Below are 19,455 nucleotides of genomic sequence, written 5' to 3'. Positions count from 1 at the left end.
AGAGTGAACAGGCAACCTACAGAATGGGAGAAAATTTTGCAATCTCCTCATCTGACAAAGGGCTAATATCCAGAATCTACAAAGGACTCAAACAAATTTACAAGAAAAAAACAAACAACCCCATCAAAAAGTGGGGAAAGGATATGAACAGACATTTCTCAAAAGAAGACATTCATACAGCCAACAGACACACGAAAAAATGCTCATCATCACTGGCCATCAGAGAAATGCAAATCAAAACCACAATGAGATACCATCTCACACCAGTTAGAATGGCAATCATTAAAAAGTCAGGAAACAACAGGTGTTGGAGAGGATGTGGAGAAATAGGAACACTTTTACACTGTTGGTGGGATTGTAAACTAGTTCAACCATTATGGAAAACAACATGGCGATTCCTCAAGGATCTAGAACTAGATGTACCATATGACCCAGCCATCCCACTACTGGGTATATACCCAAAGGATTATAAATCATGCTGCTATAAGGACACATACACACATATGTTTATTGCGGCACTATTCACAATAGCAAAAGACTTGGAATCAACCCAAATGTCCATCTGTGACAGACTGGATTAAGAAAATGAGGCACATATACACCATGGAATATTATGCAGCCATAAAAAAGGATGAGTTTCCATCCTTTGTAGGGACATGGATGCAGCTGGAAACCATCATTCTTAGCAAACTATCACAAGAAGAGAAAACCAAACACCGCATGTTCTCACTCATAGGTGGGAACTGAACAATGAGATCACTTGGACTCAGGAAGGGGAACATCACACACCGGGGCCTATCATGGGGAGGGGGGAGGAGGGAGGGATTGCATTGGGAGTTATACCTCATATAAATGATGAATTGATGGGTGCTGACGAGTTGATGGGTGCAGCACACCAACATGGCACAAGTATACATATGTAACAAACCTGCACGTTATGCACATGTACCCTAGAACTTAAAGTATAATAAAAAAAAAAAAGAAAGAAAGAAAGAAAGAAAGAAAGATAAAGGAAACTTAGAGTCTGCAGTTCAGGGCCACATTGGTCTATTAAAGCCTAACAAAGAGTAAAGCTTTATGCTAAAGAAAACAGGTTTACCTTGAATTTGTGAATTGAGAGGCTTTTGAAGGAGTCAGAAAAAACCTTTAATATTAGGCAAAACTTATTATTCCATAGGCTGCAATAAAAGAGTATTTAATTCTAGGTGGCCACGTAGCCTAGCATACTAACCCTGAGAAGAACATGCACTATGCAAAGAAAAGAGCTTAGGTTCTAAAGAGAGAATTTAATTATTGGGTATAAACGGTAACTATACATTTATATGTAAATATGTAAAATGACTGATGGAAAGATAAATTATTTTCTTAAATAGAACTATTTACTCTTCAAAAAAAAAAAAAGAAATAGCACTCTGATAGAGTGCTAGAATTTCAACGAGATTTTCTAAGGACTAACATGGAAATAGAGAAAGACAATCTAAGTAGCTGAGTCCTTGGAATTCTGCCCTGCCTTCATGTCCACATCAAAAATCACATTTTCCTCTTATTTTTCATACTTTGGACTTCCATTTAAATTATTGTTTGTTAAGTTCCAATATGCAAATTAAAAATGAAACCTGAACAACAAAAATAATCTTTTGGATACGAAGCTGATATTCCTCTTTTCTTAGTCCCAAAGTGACAAGTGACTGGTCAACTCAGAAATATCCTTTTTTTTTTTTTTTTTTTTTTTTTTTTTTAGTTGGGGAACAATTTTCTTTCCTTGAGGTGAAACAAGAAAGAATGATTAGGTACACTGACATGTCCTAAAGTTGATCAAGACCCCTAGGAATTTCTAGATTAGCAACTTTTGAAAGGTTGTAAACAGCTTTTCAGCTTTATTTTTCCTTAGAGTCTGCAGTGGCACTACAGACCTGTAAAAAATTATACAGTGATGAAGGTCTTAGCTTCCATTTTAAATGATTATGGAGGAGATAGGGCTTTTCAATTGCTCTTCAGAATCTTTTATCCTCATTTTCTAGCAGCAAAGATCAGTTTCTCACTCAGGAACATGATCACTCACTAATGGTATGCCCAAGGTAACCAAGAAAGTTATAAGGCTTTGGTAAAATTCAGGTGAGTCTTTATTAATGCTAATTTTTCTTCATTTCCTGGCAACTCAAAAATGACTTTTTTTAACCATGATCTCACTTGTTATAGAGGTTTCTAGGCTCTAAATTTTCATACCTAGAATATACTCATCTCATTAAATGGCCAGGGTATTCAAGAATAGGTAATGTCAATAAAGATACCTCCATATTATAACTATATGGGGATTTATCACTTAAGAATTCTAGGACATTCACCTCATTCACTTTTGAGAACATGTACTCATGGAGACAAGTTACTTTCCTTTCCTTTTTTTTTTTTTTTTTTTTTTTTTTTTGCTGATCCCTAATCAACAGGCAAGGTCCTTGAGTCCCATGTCTTTGTGACTAAACAAATCACCCTATCTTTTTTTGCTTCCACATATTCATCTCCTATTTGAGATGTCACAATCGCCAAAGTCCTGTATTCTGACGAATCTTTCTAAAGGGACAACTTGCATTATGCAATCAAAGTTGGGGCTGTGAACACACTGTTAAATTTTATAAGTAAAACATATGAACATCATTCCTGTTTGTTTAGAAGCCCTGAGTCAGGAAAAATTTAAAAATGTACATCAATAGGCTAGAAATAAATAAATGTCATATATTACATACAAGCATAAATAAAACCTCAAGCTAAGAGGAAGAACAAGAACATTCTTGTTCCAGTTAGAAATTATGGCAGAAAGAAAGCCAGTAATCCCCCTCTTCTCTGATATAAAGAAACAACAAAACATTTTAAAGACAGACAACTTCATCTCCAGAATAACTGAAAAACTGATCACCAACTTAGTTACAAATTGTGAAGCAAAGCCTCCTTACACAGTGAAATTTGAACAGGTCAAGAGAAGGTACTGAGAGTAAATTCACCCAGTAAATTCTAAAATTTTACTGCATGAAGACTTTTCCAAAGCTGGGACTCCTGAACAGAATAAATATTACTCCTGTTCATCATTGCTTTCAGTAGCAAATCAGTGTGTGTATGAGTATGGGTGGTTTTCAGTAGCATCCTGGCCCCTTTGTGTGACAGAATTGCCAACCAACACTGTGAGGTTGAAGGATGAACTGCTTGACATGACACTTTCAGGAAACAGAATATCTCTGAGGCAAAGGAATGGAAAAATAGTCATTGGCAATCAGATTTGCACTGTTAACTACATTAGCTAAAAAAAAAAAAAAGTGAATGCTACATCAAAACACACACACACACACACATAATTATAATCTACAGAGCTTAACTATGAGCTACATAGATCTCTGCAAAAGCATACTAGGAGAAGATAAAAATTTGCAAAACAAATAACTTTGACTCAAAATTAATGATTTAAACAACTGAGTCTAGTAGAAGGAAAAATATAACTTCCAAAGCTGTGGGGATACTTTACTGAAGACATTATATATTTTATATTGATATCAGATAAGAGTCCTGTGTATCAAGTGGCTTTGGACTATTATAAAGTGACCATATATTAGGCCACAGCAAAATATCCAAATCAATATCGAATACAGCGACCTAATAGAGATCACGTTTTCTGAAAAAAATGCAAAGTAATAAAATTAGTAACAGAAATATAAAATAAACAAAACATACGCATGGAATTAAAAAAAATCTGTATTGCTTAAACTGTGCTTAGACTTAAAAGGATTTTAAAACTAAATTTTAATAATTAAGGACCATATTAAAAACATTAAAATTCAAAACGTTTCTTATTTTGTAGAAGCCCTTTCAAACTAAGGACCAAAATCCAGAAGCTGAAGAATAAAACGAAATTTGGCGACATGCAAACTAAACGTTTTTACATGGAAATGTGAAAATTAATAAATACATATATTCAAAACACAAATGGCAAACCAGGAAAAAGAAATGTAACAGACAAATGGCTTTATTATAGAAAGATCATTTATAAGTAGTGAGAAAGACCAATACACAAATTAAACAATCAGGAAATAATGAGAATAAGCAGTTCATGGGGAAAAAATGGCTTATAAACAGATGAAAATAAGCTTAATCTTATGCATAATTTCAAAATGCAGTTATGTTTAAATCATGAACAGTAAATTTTACTTGTATGATTGACAAAAATTACAATGCCTAATGAGATATCATTTATAAAAAATAAGTATCCCTTAGATGGCAATAAAAAACAACACAAAGTCTTTGGAGAGTAATTTGACAGTATCTAAAACATTCAAACGTTTTAATCTAACAATTCAAGTTATTGAAATTTATCCGAAAAATATGCACATACAAATATAGAAATATGTCCATCAATATATGCAAGAATATCTTCTCTGAAGCATCAGTGAAACTAGGCTTGAGATGGGAGGGAAACTCTAGTGCATCCTTTGTTACCAGTTTAAATGCTTTTTATCAAGTGTGTGCCTTAAATAAATAAACAATTTAATAAATAAGCAAATACACAAGTATGCCGTAAGAAAATGAATAAATGGTAATCACATTTTTGTGCATGTGTGAGAAACAAAGCAAAAACAAAAATTCAGTGGATATCAGGGAAAAGGCTAACAATGCAAACTCAGATTTGTCATGGCAATGGGAAATGGTCTCATCAATTGGAATAGTTTAGTGAAAGCAACGAAAGTTCACAAGCAATTTAAATAATGAGAGAGATATTGGAATGTTTTTTCTCCATCGGAACATGTACACACACACGCACACACACATACATATACCCCCAACATACACCCTTAGGATGTCTCAAGCACAGCAAAGACATTCAATCCAAATTAATATATAGATGTCTTTAAAAATTATATATGTGTGAGTAGTTATTATAGCTGTCATTCAAATAAAAGGCTAGTGTGCTTTGGTTTTTGAAGATTCTCTCCTTTTCTTTCCCCAGTGTCCAACACACATGAAGCAAGAATGACTGAACATAACTAATACTAGCCATAGAGGATTTTTCATGCTAAACAAGCCTTTGACAAATTGCAAGTCTTTCAAGGTAGATAAATCTAGACCCAATGTTAGCAGGCATGAAAAGCATCAGCCCATATTTATCTTTGACGGTTCCTATATTCAGCAGGAAAATGTTCTTCTTCAGTTGAATGCATTTAAATGATAAATAAATAGCTGTGAACTGAATCCTAGAAGAAAAGATAAAAAACAACAAAGAAAAAACAATCACTCTTGATTTCTTGATGTGACAAATTTGTTAAACATTTTCTAGAATTTCAAAATGATATATGCCATAAGGCTCTGTGGAAACCAAGTTCTTAGTCAATAAAAATGAAAAATTAAATGAAATAATAAAATAATATGTTTCCTAAACTGTGAATTTTCTAATCCAAATAACTTAGAGTTGAAAGGTATGCTAAAGACTGTTTAGCTGCCTGATGTTTAATTTACTTCTTCAAAATTCTCACTAAGATTTGATTGTCTAGTATGGTTGAATACCTAGTGATCATCTACAATCTGAGCCCTGCATGTATTCTAGCAGAAACACAGGTTTTATAGAATACATGTGTTCCTAGATCCCCAAAAATATCAAAATTCTGAAAACATTTGTAAGGTTTAACATGACAAGTAATATTAAATTGAAGGATTAGAGTCTGTTATTTACTTGCTCATCGATTTTCTTATTTACCTAGTTCACATCAATGTAGTAATTATACATTTAATATTATAATAAATTATTATAATTTAAGGAAATTAACAAATCACTGTTGTCAATGAAAACAGATCTATTTTGTTGTCTGTATAACTATGCAAGAAGCCCCAGTAGAATTGGAAAAAGAGAAAGTGAAGATGCATTCAGTAATAATAAAGAGAGATCACAAAAGATGCTTGGTGTATTGGATGAGGGAGGGGAAAAGTAAAGAGAGAATAATAGTAAAAAATTATTTAATTTTATCAACTACCAATTTTGAAGTTGATGGAGTGGCCTCCTCAATATCACTTTTTAATCTCTGCGGTCTCAGTTTTCTTATATATAAAATAGGGTAATAGATATTTTATGATTCTTGTTAAGAATTAAATTACATATTCCTAAAAAAAATATTTTGCAAGTTTCGTACAGGTAGTGAGCCCTTAATAATAATTAATAATTTTTGTTATCATCATCATCATCATCACTACCGAGAATCTTTGTATCTTTTCTCTCACTTAAAAAATATTTATGTAAAGGGATTGTCTTGGTAATGCGGGCTCTTTTTTGGTTCCATATGAACTTTAAAGCAGTTTTTTCCAATTCTGTGAAGAAACTCATTGGTAGCTTGATGGGGATGGCATTGAATCTATAAATAACCTTGGGCAGTATGGCCATTTTCATGATATTGATTCTTCCTATCCATGAGCATGGTATGTTCTTCCATTTGTTTGTGTCCTCTTTGATTTCACTGAGCAGTGGTTTGTAGTTCTTCTTGAAGAGGTCCTTTACGTCCCTTGTAAGTTGGATTCCTAGGTATTTTATTCTCTTTGAAGCAATTGTGAATGGAAGTTCATTCCTGATTTGGCTCTCTGCTTGTCTGTTACTGGTGTATAAGAATGCTTGTGATTTTTGCACATTAATTTTGTATCCTGAGACTTTGCTGAAGTTGCTTATCAGCTTAAGGAGATTTTGGGCTGAGACGATGGGGTTTTCTAAATATACAATCAACTTTTACACTGTTGGTGGGATTGTAAACTAGTTCAACCATTATGGAAAACAGTATGGCAATTCCTCAAGGATCTAGAACTAGATGTACCATACGACCCAGCTATCCCACTACTGGGTATAGACCCAAAGGATTATAAATTATTCTACTACAAAGACACATGCACACGTATGTTTATTGCAGCACTATTCACAATAGCAAAGACTTGGAATCAACCCAAATGTCCATCTGTGACAGACTGGATTAAGAAAATGTGGCACATATACACCATGGAATACTATGCAGCCATAAAAAAGGATGAGTTTGCGTCCTTTGTAGGGACATGGATGCAGCTGGAAACCATCATTCTTAGCAAACTATCACAAGAAGAGAAAACCAAACACCGCATGTTCTCACTCATAGGTGGGAACTGAACAATGAGATCACTTGGACTCAGGAAGGGGAACATCACACACTGGGGCCTATCATGGGGAGGGGGGAGGAGGGAGGGATTGCATTGGGGAGTTATACATGATATAAATGATGAATTGATGGGTGCTGACGAGTTGATGGGTGCAGCACACAAACATGGCACAAATATACATATGTAACAAACCTGCACATTATGCACATGTACCCTAGAACTTGAAGTATAATAATAATAAAAAAATATTTACATACTGAGAACCATTGAAAAGTTAGTTCATTCAGTCCAGTTATCCCCAACATCTTCTGAGATAATCACCATGGGATGAGAATCAAAAGTAGTGGATCAATTTTAAAAACTCAAAGAGAAAAGTAAAATACAATTTTTCTTTTATTCTACTCTAAATCCTTTTTAGTCTCCAACCAAATCCCCTAAAATAAAGTCTGCTTTTCTACTTATTTGTTTCTGCCCTTTCATTGATTCTGATCAAAACAAAAGCACATTTTGTTCTTTTTTTTCTAGAATCTATTAAAATCCCCAAACTTCATAAGTTTGTAAATAAATTTTATTAACTGATGAGGAAGAGTATCTTTTAAATTTTTCTATAAAAATGCAAAAGGAAAAAGTTGATCTTTTCCACAGGCCTCTTGATCTGACCTTGCTTATTTTATAGGAAGTATAGGAACCCCACATCCTCCACCTATTCTTTCGCAACAGTCCCAGGAGACAAGCAACAATTAGTAAAAGTCATGAGCTGATGCGTTTTATGCATTAAAAGAAAACAACAATTATTTCTTTTTTTGCAGCCCCCTCTTCCAAGATATCTGACAAAAGTCAAAGTCTTTACTTTAAATAGTAGATCCACCAAGTGCATAGCAGCATTTAGAGATCTTTCCTTCCAGGTAACCCCTAGTAACCTCTGCCCCAGGTCCTGGCTCAGAATTCCAGACGGAGTTTTCAACAGCAAAATGAGTCAGTATTACTCTCCTGCTCCCCACCTCACCTGTCAGGTCAATTAGACAAGAACTAAAATTAATACTCATGGGAAAGAGCCCCTCGGATGGACTGTCTTACCTGAATGCCCTCAAACCTGGTGTGTCTTCCATTGAAATCGTGTTCCAGGGAGCCCCGGGAATGAAATTTTGCTGGTATTTTTTAGAGAAATATTCTGGCAGTTTTCATAGTATTTCCTCCTTTGAAAGCTCTTTCAAGGCTTGCATTACATAACTGAGAACATTCAATTAGAGGTTAATTATCTTTAACACCTACTAATCCAGATTTTTTTTAACATGGGTCCAGGTTCAAGGGTAAGCTTTATCACTGTACAGTACAAGACATCAGAACCTCTTGATGGGGAAGCAAAGCAATTAACACAGTGAAACACTGACTAGATTCAGACTTTTCATTTTTTTCTCATTTACTGCATGGTATGTCTTAAATTATTTTATTTCTGTTTCTCTCTTTTCATTTCCTGGGGGGCTGATCTTTGATCTACTATTTGAAGTTAGGAAGTGATAAAAGTAGAGAAGTGGTCTTGGCTTTTGACCCACCCAAAAGCCAGAAAGGGCACCTTATGTAACTTACTTATATGAACTGGGAAATTTTGTTGTCTTAACCATAGAAATTATCATTTTTCATATTTCTTATAAATGATTAAAAACAGCTTAAAATTTCTTGTGTACACAAAAGCATGAAACAAAATTATTTAGTTAAAATGTTTATTTGGGTAACTGTGGATCACACTGCTTATTCATAGTTATTCACTACAAAGAAAAATTATTAGTATTTGAATGCGCAGTGAATGATAGTTGGAGTTGAAACTCATCAAATCATACTTTGGTTAGAAAATAAGATTTTACTAAAAATGAAGAAGAAAAAAGGAGAAATGAGCTTAGAGAGCAACACATAGTTAGAATACTCAATCTTTTCAGTGTCTGCAAAAGAAAACATTCTCACTGCAGTTGTGTATTCATTCCTCTCTCATATGGATGCTAAGCTTATTGTGTTCTATTCTAATATCATCACAGTGGTGTATGCTTAAAGCCATATCTCCATATGCTGTAAATTACCACAGGACGAGAATCTGTAAGACCAGAAAGCTCAGAAATTAGTGCTTAGATAACCAGGAGAGAGACTTCTATCTCTCTCCGGGCCCTGCTTTCTAGCCTAAGGATATAAACAATCTGAAGGTGCTTAATGGAATTTCTGGTTGCAGGAGAATGATGACATTTGCTACATAGATGTAGAGAGAGAGGGAGGGAGAGAGGAAGAAATAAATGAATAGACAGACAGAAACAGAGAGGAAGTATAGAGAGGAGACAGAAACAGACAGAAAGATAGGGACAGATAAAGGAAAGTACCTTGACCCTTGTACTCAGAAGTGTAGTTCATGAGGTAATAACGCCATTTGGGATCTTATAAATACAAAATCTTAGGCCCTAAGCCCTAATTATTGAGAATCCACAAATAACAAGACCAATAAGTGATTCATATATACATTAAAATTTGAGGATCATTGCAAGAGGAAGATGTGTCAATTTTATTATATTGTGAAATTATCTAGTTGTGTGTTACTCTACAGAGCTATTTCCTTTTTTAATGCTTGAAACTCTTAAATGACATGATTTATAATTTCTAGCATCTTCTAAAATCTTCTATAGATCATTAAAGAAAGAGTACTTATCCAGAAAAAGCAGCTCCTTACGGTCATGTTGATGAAGCTGTAGTAAATAACAAAGGCAGTTCAAGAGCGCAGTGGATCTCCAAGAATGTTCACATGGAAAGTCTGTTCAATATTAAAGGAAAACATATTGAGTTTTGATTTTATTAAGGTACTTGGTAGGTGGTCTTCAGTGCCCTGGAGAGCTCAAGCACTGAGTAATCAAAACATATGTAAGATCAAGATAAATTGCAATGTACATCCTAAGCAATCCTAGAATGCCAATGCATTTGTTTGCAATGAGAAATAATAGACATCATCTTCTCAAAGGCAAGCTCGTCCATTTAATATGAAGGCAATTTATAATAAAATGTGGTTTTGTAAGTAAAGAATCCCAGATAAAGAGATAGCAGGCAACATTGCAATTAGGTGGTTTAAGAAATGTCCTTTCATGTGGAAAGTTTTTTAACAATGAGGTCAAAAACATTTAAGGCAGCTTTGGCCAACTCTTGTGTCTCCCTTGGAGACTTCTATGGACATAACCATTTTTGTATCTTTTTTCCATTTACCAGGAGTCTGCTATTTTCTCTCGATGTCTTATTTTACTTCTGTAGATATATTAATATAATTTTTGTAGGCCACAGTTTTATTATAAGTTTTTTTTTTTTTTTCCATAAGTTATTGGAGTACAGTTGGTATTTGGTTACATGGGTTAAGTTCTTTAGTGGTGATTTGTGAGATTTTGGTGCACTCATCACCCAGGCAGTATATACTGCACCATTTTGTAGTCGTTTATTCTTTGTCCCCTCCCACTCTCCCCCTGAAGTCCCCAACGTCTATTATACTATTTTTATGCCTTTGCATCATAGCTTAGCTCCACATATCAGTGAGAACATATGATGTTTGGTTTTCCATTCCTGAGTTACCCCACTTAGAGCAATAGTCTCCAGTCTCATCCAGGTCACTGAAAATGCTGTTAATTCATTCCTTTTTATGGCTGCATAATATTCCATCATATATATATGCACATGCATGTATGTGTGTGTGTGTGTGTGTGTGTGTGTGTGTGTGTGTATATATATATATATATATATATCCCACAGTTTCTTTATCCACTCATTGATTGATTGGTGTTAGGGCTGGTTTCACAATTTTGCAATTGTGAATTGTGCTTCTGTAAACATGCATGTGTAAGTCTCTTTGTGAATAATGACCTCTTTTCCTCTGGGTAGATAACCAGTAGTGGGATTGCTGGATCAAATTGTAGTTCTACTCTTTGTTCTTTAAGGAATCCCCACACTGTTTTCCACAGTGGCTCTACTAGTTTACATTCCCACCAGCAGTGTAGAAGTGTTCACTTTTCACAGTGTCCACTCCAACATCTATTGTTTTTGATTCTTTGATTATGGCCATTCTTGCAGGAGTGAGATGGTATTGCATTGTGGTTTTGATTTGTATTTCCATGATCACTAGTGATATTGAGCATTTTTTCATATCTTTGTTGGCCATTTGTATATCTTCTTTTGAGAATTATCTATTCATGTCCTTTGCCCATTCTTTGATGACAATGTTTTTTCTTTTTCTTACTGGTTTGAGTTTGTTGTAGATTCTGGATATTAGTCCTTTGTCAGATGTATAGATAGTGAGGATTTTCTCCCACTCTGTGGGTTGTCCGTTTTCTCTGCTGACTGTTTCTTTTGAAGTACAAAGGTTCTTTAATTTAATTAGGTCCTAGCTATTTATCTTTGTTTTTATTAAATTTGCTTTTGGGAGTTTGGTCATGAAATCCTTGCCTAAGCGAATGTCTAGAAAGATTTTTTCCAATGCTACCTTCTAGAATTTTTATAGTTTCAAGCCTTAGGTTTAAGTCTTTATTCCATCTTCAGTTGATTTTTGTATAAGGTGAGAGATGAGGATCCAGTTTCATTCTCCTACATGTGGTTAGCCAATTCTCCCAGCACCATTTGTTGAAAAGTGTGTCCTCTCCCTACTTTATGTTTTTGTTTGCTTTGTCAAAAATCAGTTGGCTGTAAGTATTTGGGTTTATTTCTGGGTTCTCTATTCTGTTCCATTGGTCTATGTGCCTATTTTTGTACCAGTACCAGGCTGTGTTGGTGACTATAGCCTTATAGTATAGTTTGAAATCAGGTAGTGTGGTACCTGCAGATTTGTTCTTTTGCTTAGTCTTGCTTTGGCTATGAGGGCTCTTTCTTGATTTCATATGAATTTTAGAATTGCTTTTTTTCTAATACTGTGAAGAATGATGGTGATATTTCGATAGGGATTTCACTGGAATTTGTAAATTCCTTTAGGCAGTATGGTCATTTTCACAATATTGATTCTACCCATCCATGAGTATGGAATTTGTTGCCATTTTTTTCATGTCGTTTATGCTTTCTTTCAGTAGTGTTTTGGAATTTTCCTTGTAGAGGTCTTTCGACTCCTTGGTTACCTATATCCCTAAGTAATTTTTTTTGGGGGGTGACTATTGTAGAAGGTGTTCAGTTCTTGATTTGACGCTCTTCCTGGTTGCTGATGGTGTATAGAAGAGCTACTGATTTGTATAAATTAATCTTGTATCCAGAAACTTTGCTGAATTCCTTTATCAGTTCTAGGAGTTTTCTGGAGGAGTCCTTAGGGTTTTCAAGGTAAACAATCATATCGTCAGTGAACAGTGACAGTTTGACTTCATCTTTACCGATTTGGATGTCCTTTATTTCTTTCTCTTGTCTGATTGCTCTGGCCAGGACTTCCAGTACTATGTTGAAGAGGAGTGGTGAGAGTGGGCATCCTTGTCTTGTGCCAGTTCTCAGGGGGAATGCTTTCAACTTTTTCCCATTCAGCATTATGTTGGCTGTGGGTTTGTTATAGATGACTTTTATTACTTTAAGGTATGTCCCTTATATGCCTATTTTGCTGAGAGTTTTTTTAATCATAAAAGAATTCTGGATTTTGTTGAATACTTTTTCTGCATCTATTGAAATGATCTGCTGATTTTTGTTTCTAATTCTGTTTATGTGGTGTATCACATTTACTGACTTGCATATGTTAAACCATCCCTGTATCCCTGGTATGAACCCCACTTGATCATGGTAGATTATTTTTGATATGTTGTTGGATTTGGTTAGTTAGCACTCTGTTAGGTATTTTGGCATCTATGTTCATCAAAGATATTAATCTGTAGTTTTCTTTTTTGGTTATATCATTGACTGGCTTTGATATTAGGGTGATGCTGGCCTTCATAGAATGAAATAGAGAGGATTCCATCTTTTTCTATCTTATGGAATAGTGTCAGAAGGATTGGTACCAATTATTCTTTGAATGTCTGGTAGAAATCTGATGTGAATCTGTCTGATCCTAGGACATTTTTTTTGTTGGCATTTTTTAAATTACCATTTCAATCTCATTGCTTGTTATTGGTCTTTTCAGTGTATCTAATTCTTCCTGATTTAAGCTAAGAAGGTTGTATTTTTCCAGAAGTTTATCTATCTCTTCTTGGTTTTCTAGTTTATGTGCATAAAGGTGTTCCTAGTAGCCTTGAATGATCTTTTGTATTTCGGTAGTGTCAGTTGTAATATCTCCTGTTTCGTTTCTTAGTGAGGTTATTTGGAATATCTCTCTTCTTTTCTTGGCTAATCTTGCCAATGGTCTATCGATTTTATTCATCTTTTTAAAGAACCAGGTTTTTGTTTCATTTATCTTTTGTAATTTTTTTGTTTCAATTTCATTTACTTCTGCTCTGCTCTTAGTTATTTCCTGTCTTCTGCTGGGCTTGGGTTTCGTTTGTTCTTGTTTCTCTAGCTCCTTGAGATGTGACCTTACAGTGTCCATTTTTACTCTTTCAGTCATTTTGATGTAGGCATTTAGGGCTATGGACTTTCCTCTTAGTACCACCTTTGCTGTATCCCAGAAGTTTTGATAGATTGTGTCATTATTGTTGTTAATTTGGAAGAATTTTTAAATTTCCCTCTTGATTTTGTTGTTGACCCAATGCTCATTCAGAGCAGGTTTTTTTTTTAATTTCCAAGTGTTTGCATGGTTTTGAAGGATCTTTCTGGAGCTGATTTTTTGGAGTCAATTTCCAGTTTTTATCCCACTGTAGTCTGAGAGAGTGCTTGATATAATTTCAATTTTCCTAAATTTATTGAGGCTCATTTTATGGGCCATCACATGGTCTCTCTTGGAGAAAGTTCCATGCGTTGTTGAATAGAGTGTGTAGTCTGCAGTTGTTGGCTGAACAGTTCTGTACATATCTGTTAAGCCCATTTGTTCCAAGGTATAGTTTAAATCCATTGTTTCTTCGTTGACTTTCTGTCTTGATGACCTGTCTAGTAGTTGTCAGTGGAGTATTGAATTCCCCCACTTTATTGTATTGCTGTCTGTTTCATTTCTTAGGTTTATCAGTAATTGTTTTATAAATTTGGGACCTCCAGTGTTAGGTGCATACGTGTTTAGGATTTTGATATTTTCCTGTTGGATAAGGCCTTTTACCATTGTATAATGTACCTCTTTGTCTCTTTTAACTGCTGTCACTTTAAAGTTTATTTTGTCTGATATAAAAATAGCTATACCTCCTGGCTTTCAGGGTCCATTTGAATGAAATGCCTGTGTCCAATCCTTTTAGTTTATGTGAGTCCTTACATGTTAGGCGAGTCTCCTGAAGGCAGCAGATGGTTGATTGGTGAGTTCTTATCCATTCTGTGGTTCTTTATCTTTTAATTGGAGTATTTAGGCCATTTACATTCAATGTTAAGTATTGGAATGTGCGGCACTATTGCATTCATTATGCTCTTTGTTGCCTGTGTACTTTGTTTCCTTTGTTTTTGCTTTTTAATGTGTATTTTTGTTTTGTAGGTCCTGTGTGATTTATGCTTTAAAGAGGTTCTATTTTGATGTGATTCCAGGATTTATTTCAAGATTCAGACCTCCTTTTAGCAGCTCTTGTAGCAGTGAGTCAAGTCAGCAAAGGTGAATTCTCTCAGCACTTGTTTGTCTGAAAAAGACTTTATATTTCCTTCATATATTATGCTTAGTTTCGCTGGATACAAAATTCTTGGCTAATAATTGTTTTGTTTAAGGAGGCTGAAGATAGGACCCCAATCCTTTCTAGCTTCTGTGATTTCTGCTGAGAAATCTGCTGTTAATCGATAGATTTTCCTTTATAGGTTACCTGGTGCTTCTGCCTCACAGCTCTTAAGATTCTTTCCTTCATCCTAACTTTGGATAACCTCATGACGATGTGCCTAGGTGGAGATCTGTTTGTGATTATTCTCCTGGGTGTTCTTTGTGTTTCCTGTATTTGGATGTTTAGGTGTCTAGAAAGGCTGGGGAAGTTTTCCTCAATTATTCCCCCAAATATGTTTTCCAAGCTTTTAGAATTCTCCTCTTCCTCAGGAACACCAATTTTCTTAGCTTTGGTTGTTTAACATAATCCCAGACATCTTGGAGGCTTTGTTCATATTTTCTTATTCTTTTTTCTTTGTCTTTGTTGGTTTGGGTTAATTCGAAGACCTTGTCTTTGAGCTCTGAATTTCTTTCTTCTACTTGTTCAATTGTTTGTGAGACTTTCCAGAGCATTTTGCATTTCTAAAAGTATTCTCAAAGTTTCCTGAAATTTTTATTTTTTATTTATTTATTTTTTTTCTTTAAGCTATCTATTTCCTTGAATATTCTCCATGTACTTCTTGTATCATTTTTTGGATTTCCTTGCATTGAGCTTTACCTTTCTCTGGTCCCTCCCTGATTAGCTTAATAACTAACCTCCTGAATTCTTTTACAGGTAAATCAGGAATTTCTGCTTGGTTTGGATTCATTTCTGGTGAACTAGTGTGATTTTTTGGGAGTGCTGAAGAGCCTCATTTTGTAATATTACCAGGCTTGGTTTTCTGGTTCATTCTCATTTGGGTAGGCTCTGTCAGAAGGAAGATCTAGGGCTGAAGGTTGTTGTTCAAATTCTTTTGTCCCATGTGGCATTCCCTCGATGTAACACTCTCCCCCTTTTCCTATGGATGTAACTTCCTGTGAGCCAAACTGCAGTATTGTTGTCTCTTGTCTGGGTCTAGCCACCCAGTGAATCTACCCAGTTCTGAGCTGGTACTGGGGGTTGTCTGCACAGAGTCCTGTGATGTGAACCCTCTATGGGTCTCCCAGCCATGGATATCAGTGCCTGTTCCAGTGGAGGTGCTGGGGGTGATGCAATGGACTCCATGAGGATTTTTAGCTTTGGTGGTTTAATGCTCTATTTTTGTGCTGGTTGACCTTCTGTCAGGAGGAGGTGCTTTCCACAGAGCATCAGCTGTGGTAGTATGGGGAGGAACTGGTGGTGGGCAGGGTCCTAGAACTCCCAAGATTATATGTCCTTTGTCTTCACTACCAGGGTGGATAGGGAAGGACCATCAGGTGGGGGTGGGGCTAGGCATGTCTGAGCTCAGACTCTTCTTGAGCAGGTCTTGCTGGGGCTGCTGTGGGATATGAAGGTGAGATTCCCAGATCACTGGAGTTGTCTACCTAGGAGGATTATGGCTGCCTCTGCTGAGTCATGTGGGTTGTCAGGGAAATGGGGGAGAGCCAGCAGTCACAGGTCTCACCCAGTTCACATGCAAACCAAAGGGCCAGTCTCACTCACACTGTGACTCCCATAACATCCCCCAGTCCGTTTCCAGGCAGGGAGCATAAGAGTTTGAAAACCTGCCCTAGGCTACCTGCCTCCCAGCTACGAAAGAAAAGGGTGTGGTTCTTCCCCAGCATGTGGAGTCTGCACAGTGGATTTGCTCCCTCCCCCTAGTTCTGGCCAGGAGGCTTCTCATCCTGTTCAAATTGTTGCAAAGTTCAGCTAGAGATTTGCTTCTCCCTTGTAGTTTTTTACCCCTGTTCCTCTCCTGTTGGATCCCTGTGGTGCCAGAGAGGAATGGCCTGTTAGAGGACTTAGTGAGCTTCCAGGGCCTTTCTGCTGCTTCCTCTACCCCTGTATTTTGCTCAGGTCTCCAGATTGACTCAGCCCCAGGTAAAGTTGGAAACTTCTCTGGCAAACAGAACTTCAGCTTCTCCAGTGGGAGTGTGTGTTCAGGAGAGGAGTGTCTCCCTTTCCCACTTCCACAGTTGGGGAACTCAGTTTTGTTTGGGGTCTCCCGGGTCCTGCAGGAGCAGTCTGCATCCTACAGAGGGTCTGTGGGTCCTCTGGGGATTGCTGGTTTGTTCTTGCAGTCGATGAAGCTAAAGTCCACAATGTGAGCCCCCATGCACTGCTCTGTCCAGAGTGGCAATCTAGTCCTGCCTGCCATCTGCCAGTGATGATACCTACCCAAATTAACTTTCTATAACTTAAATATAACTTACATTTCCTTAGATCAGGGTTTTTCAAAGTGAAGTTCTAGGTACTGGCATGCAAATTACCAAATATGTTAATAATTCATCTTCCTGGCTTCACCCAGACCCACTGAATCAGAACCACTTGAAAAGGAACCTGGGAATCTGCATTTTATACTTCCCCAGATCATGTTTCTCTAACAGTTTTTTTAAGTCATGTTTTGGGGGCTCTATTCTGATTGCTTAATTAGAAACTAACAAACAACTGTATCTAACAGTTTAAAAGTACTGGTGGCTTTTAGTGTAGGCTAACTTTTCCAATTCCAATTGACAGTTTAATTCTTAGAAAACAAATTTATTTGCGGTTCTTAGAGTATTCCTCACCCTGAGGCCTTCAAGTAGTAGTAACAAATACATAATCATTTTATATGACCATAAAACTCTAAGTATGAATCTACTTCTGACTTTTTTCACATATATATATAAAAATTATATGTGAAGAAATTAATTCATCTATACATTATTTTGACAAGTATGTTAATCCACTACTGTATGTTAGACCCTTTCAGATTTAATCTCCTAGGATTTCTGCTAAAGTTTTTATATTTGGTTCCATTGTATTCTCTTTGTAAATTTAATTAACCAAACTTTTCCGAGTTTCTGCCGTATATCAGAAATTTCCCTAAGCACCAAAAATTCACTGATGACTAAAACAGGGTGCTGGCAATAAGAATAATTTGATGCATTGTCTAGTTGCTATTTGTAGCATACGTGAATGGAAATAAATTTCTCCAAAACACAACTCTACAGGACTTTTGCTTTTAGCTGTTCTAGTCAGCAGAATCATGAAAATCATCATTCAGGTAAGTTGTAGTTGACTTCAGTATCCATATTTAACAATATCTGAAGGAGTATTTTTAAAATGTCTAAAAATGATTTTAAAAATTGTTGGAAATGACAGGCTAGCCACTTATAAACAAAAGCAGTTTTGGCTTAATGTATACATTGTAAACGGTAAATTATAAGCACATGGTTCTAACACCAATTAATGATGCTTTCACTAGAAACTAGTGATAACCCTTGAAAAGTGTGACCACAACTAAGTTCTGCTGCAGCCTGGGTCGCTGTTTCTGTTGTCACTTTTCCAACCTAAGAAATCCCTGTGGAGTTATTGCTTCTTGCAAGTGGGCAAGGTGAGGCTGGGATGGACTGTCACAACCCCTGTGTGGTGTGAAGAGATGTATCCTGCTTGGAATCGCGGCTAAATGGATTTCTACTTTGAGAGGAACTTGGAAGCTGTGTATATCCTAAGCAATCCTAGTGACATGTTCTCTCCACTCTCTCTGCAGCTTCTCTCCGGAAGACGTTCAGGAGAAGCTCAGGTTAATTACATCAGTTCTAATATTCCCAGAGCAACTCAATGTTATACAGAATACATACAATAGAAATTCAATTACAATTTGGCATTTCATTTGATTTACTTATTTTTAAATTCTGGCAGAAGTTAAATAAGTTCAATAAATTCAATGATACGTTTAACAGTCTATATTTAAAATAGTTCTGAGGAAGTAAGTAAAATGTCAATTTCCCCATGATTTGTTACTACATTGCATATGGTTTTCTATGAGACTATTAATTTTTCTGCCTTACAGCTGCTGTCCACATCAGTCCACATTTTTGTCCCCTAATTCCTTCAGATGCAGCTCTGAATGGGCTAAAGTTCCCTCTGACATGCCCAAAGGCATCAGAAGAGCCAGTTCCTGACAGGAAGCCAGGAAGATGGACCAGCCATCCATTTGTTAATGTGTCACACTTGAATTACACATGGCTGGCTGCAAAATTAAATTGCTCTTTCAGGATATCAGTGGAGACATAGATACAGCATTATATCTCTGTGTTCCTATTGTTTTCGGATCAGAAAATGCTTTACTTGTGTACCCTTGCTAAATTGTGTTCACTGAAAGTGCAGATTGAAAAGGGTATTGATTGCAGGCCTGTAGTGGGTCTGTGATTTCAGAATTGAACATTTAGAAGGAAAAAGTGTGTGTTTCCAGCCTTGGCACCTGGAAAATTCTGGAAATCTTTAACAACAAGAACCAATAATGAGGTGATATTGTTAAACTTCCTAGTAGTGACCTGTGCAGCTGTGTCCATTTTCCCCTTCCTAATCTAAAGTGATATATTCAGGCTTAGTAATTCTTCCATATAAAATACTCATGACCCACAAATACAGTTGCATCCATAATAACAGTTGCTCTTCAAACAGTTTGATCAAAAGATGAAAAGCATGACCTAACACATATCATTGGCAATGAATGAACACTGATAACTAACTTCAATGATTC

Source organism: Rhinopithecus roxellana, chromosome 4, assembly GCF_007565055.1.
Source record: "Rhinopithecus roxellana isolate Shanxi Qingling chromosome 4, ASM756505v1, whole genome shotgun sequence".
Taxonomy (NCBI): domain Eukaryota; kingdom Metazoa; phylum Chordata; class Mammalia; order Primates; family Cercopithecidae; genus Rhinopithecus; species Rhinopithecus roxellana.
The sequence above is the reverse complement of the archived record's forward strand: the minus strand, read 5'-3'. Positions refer to the sequence as shown.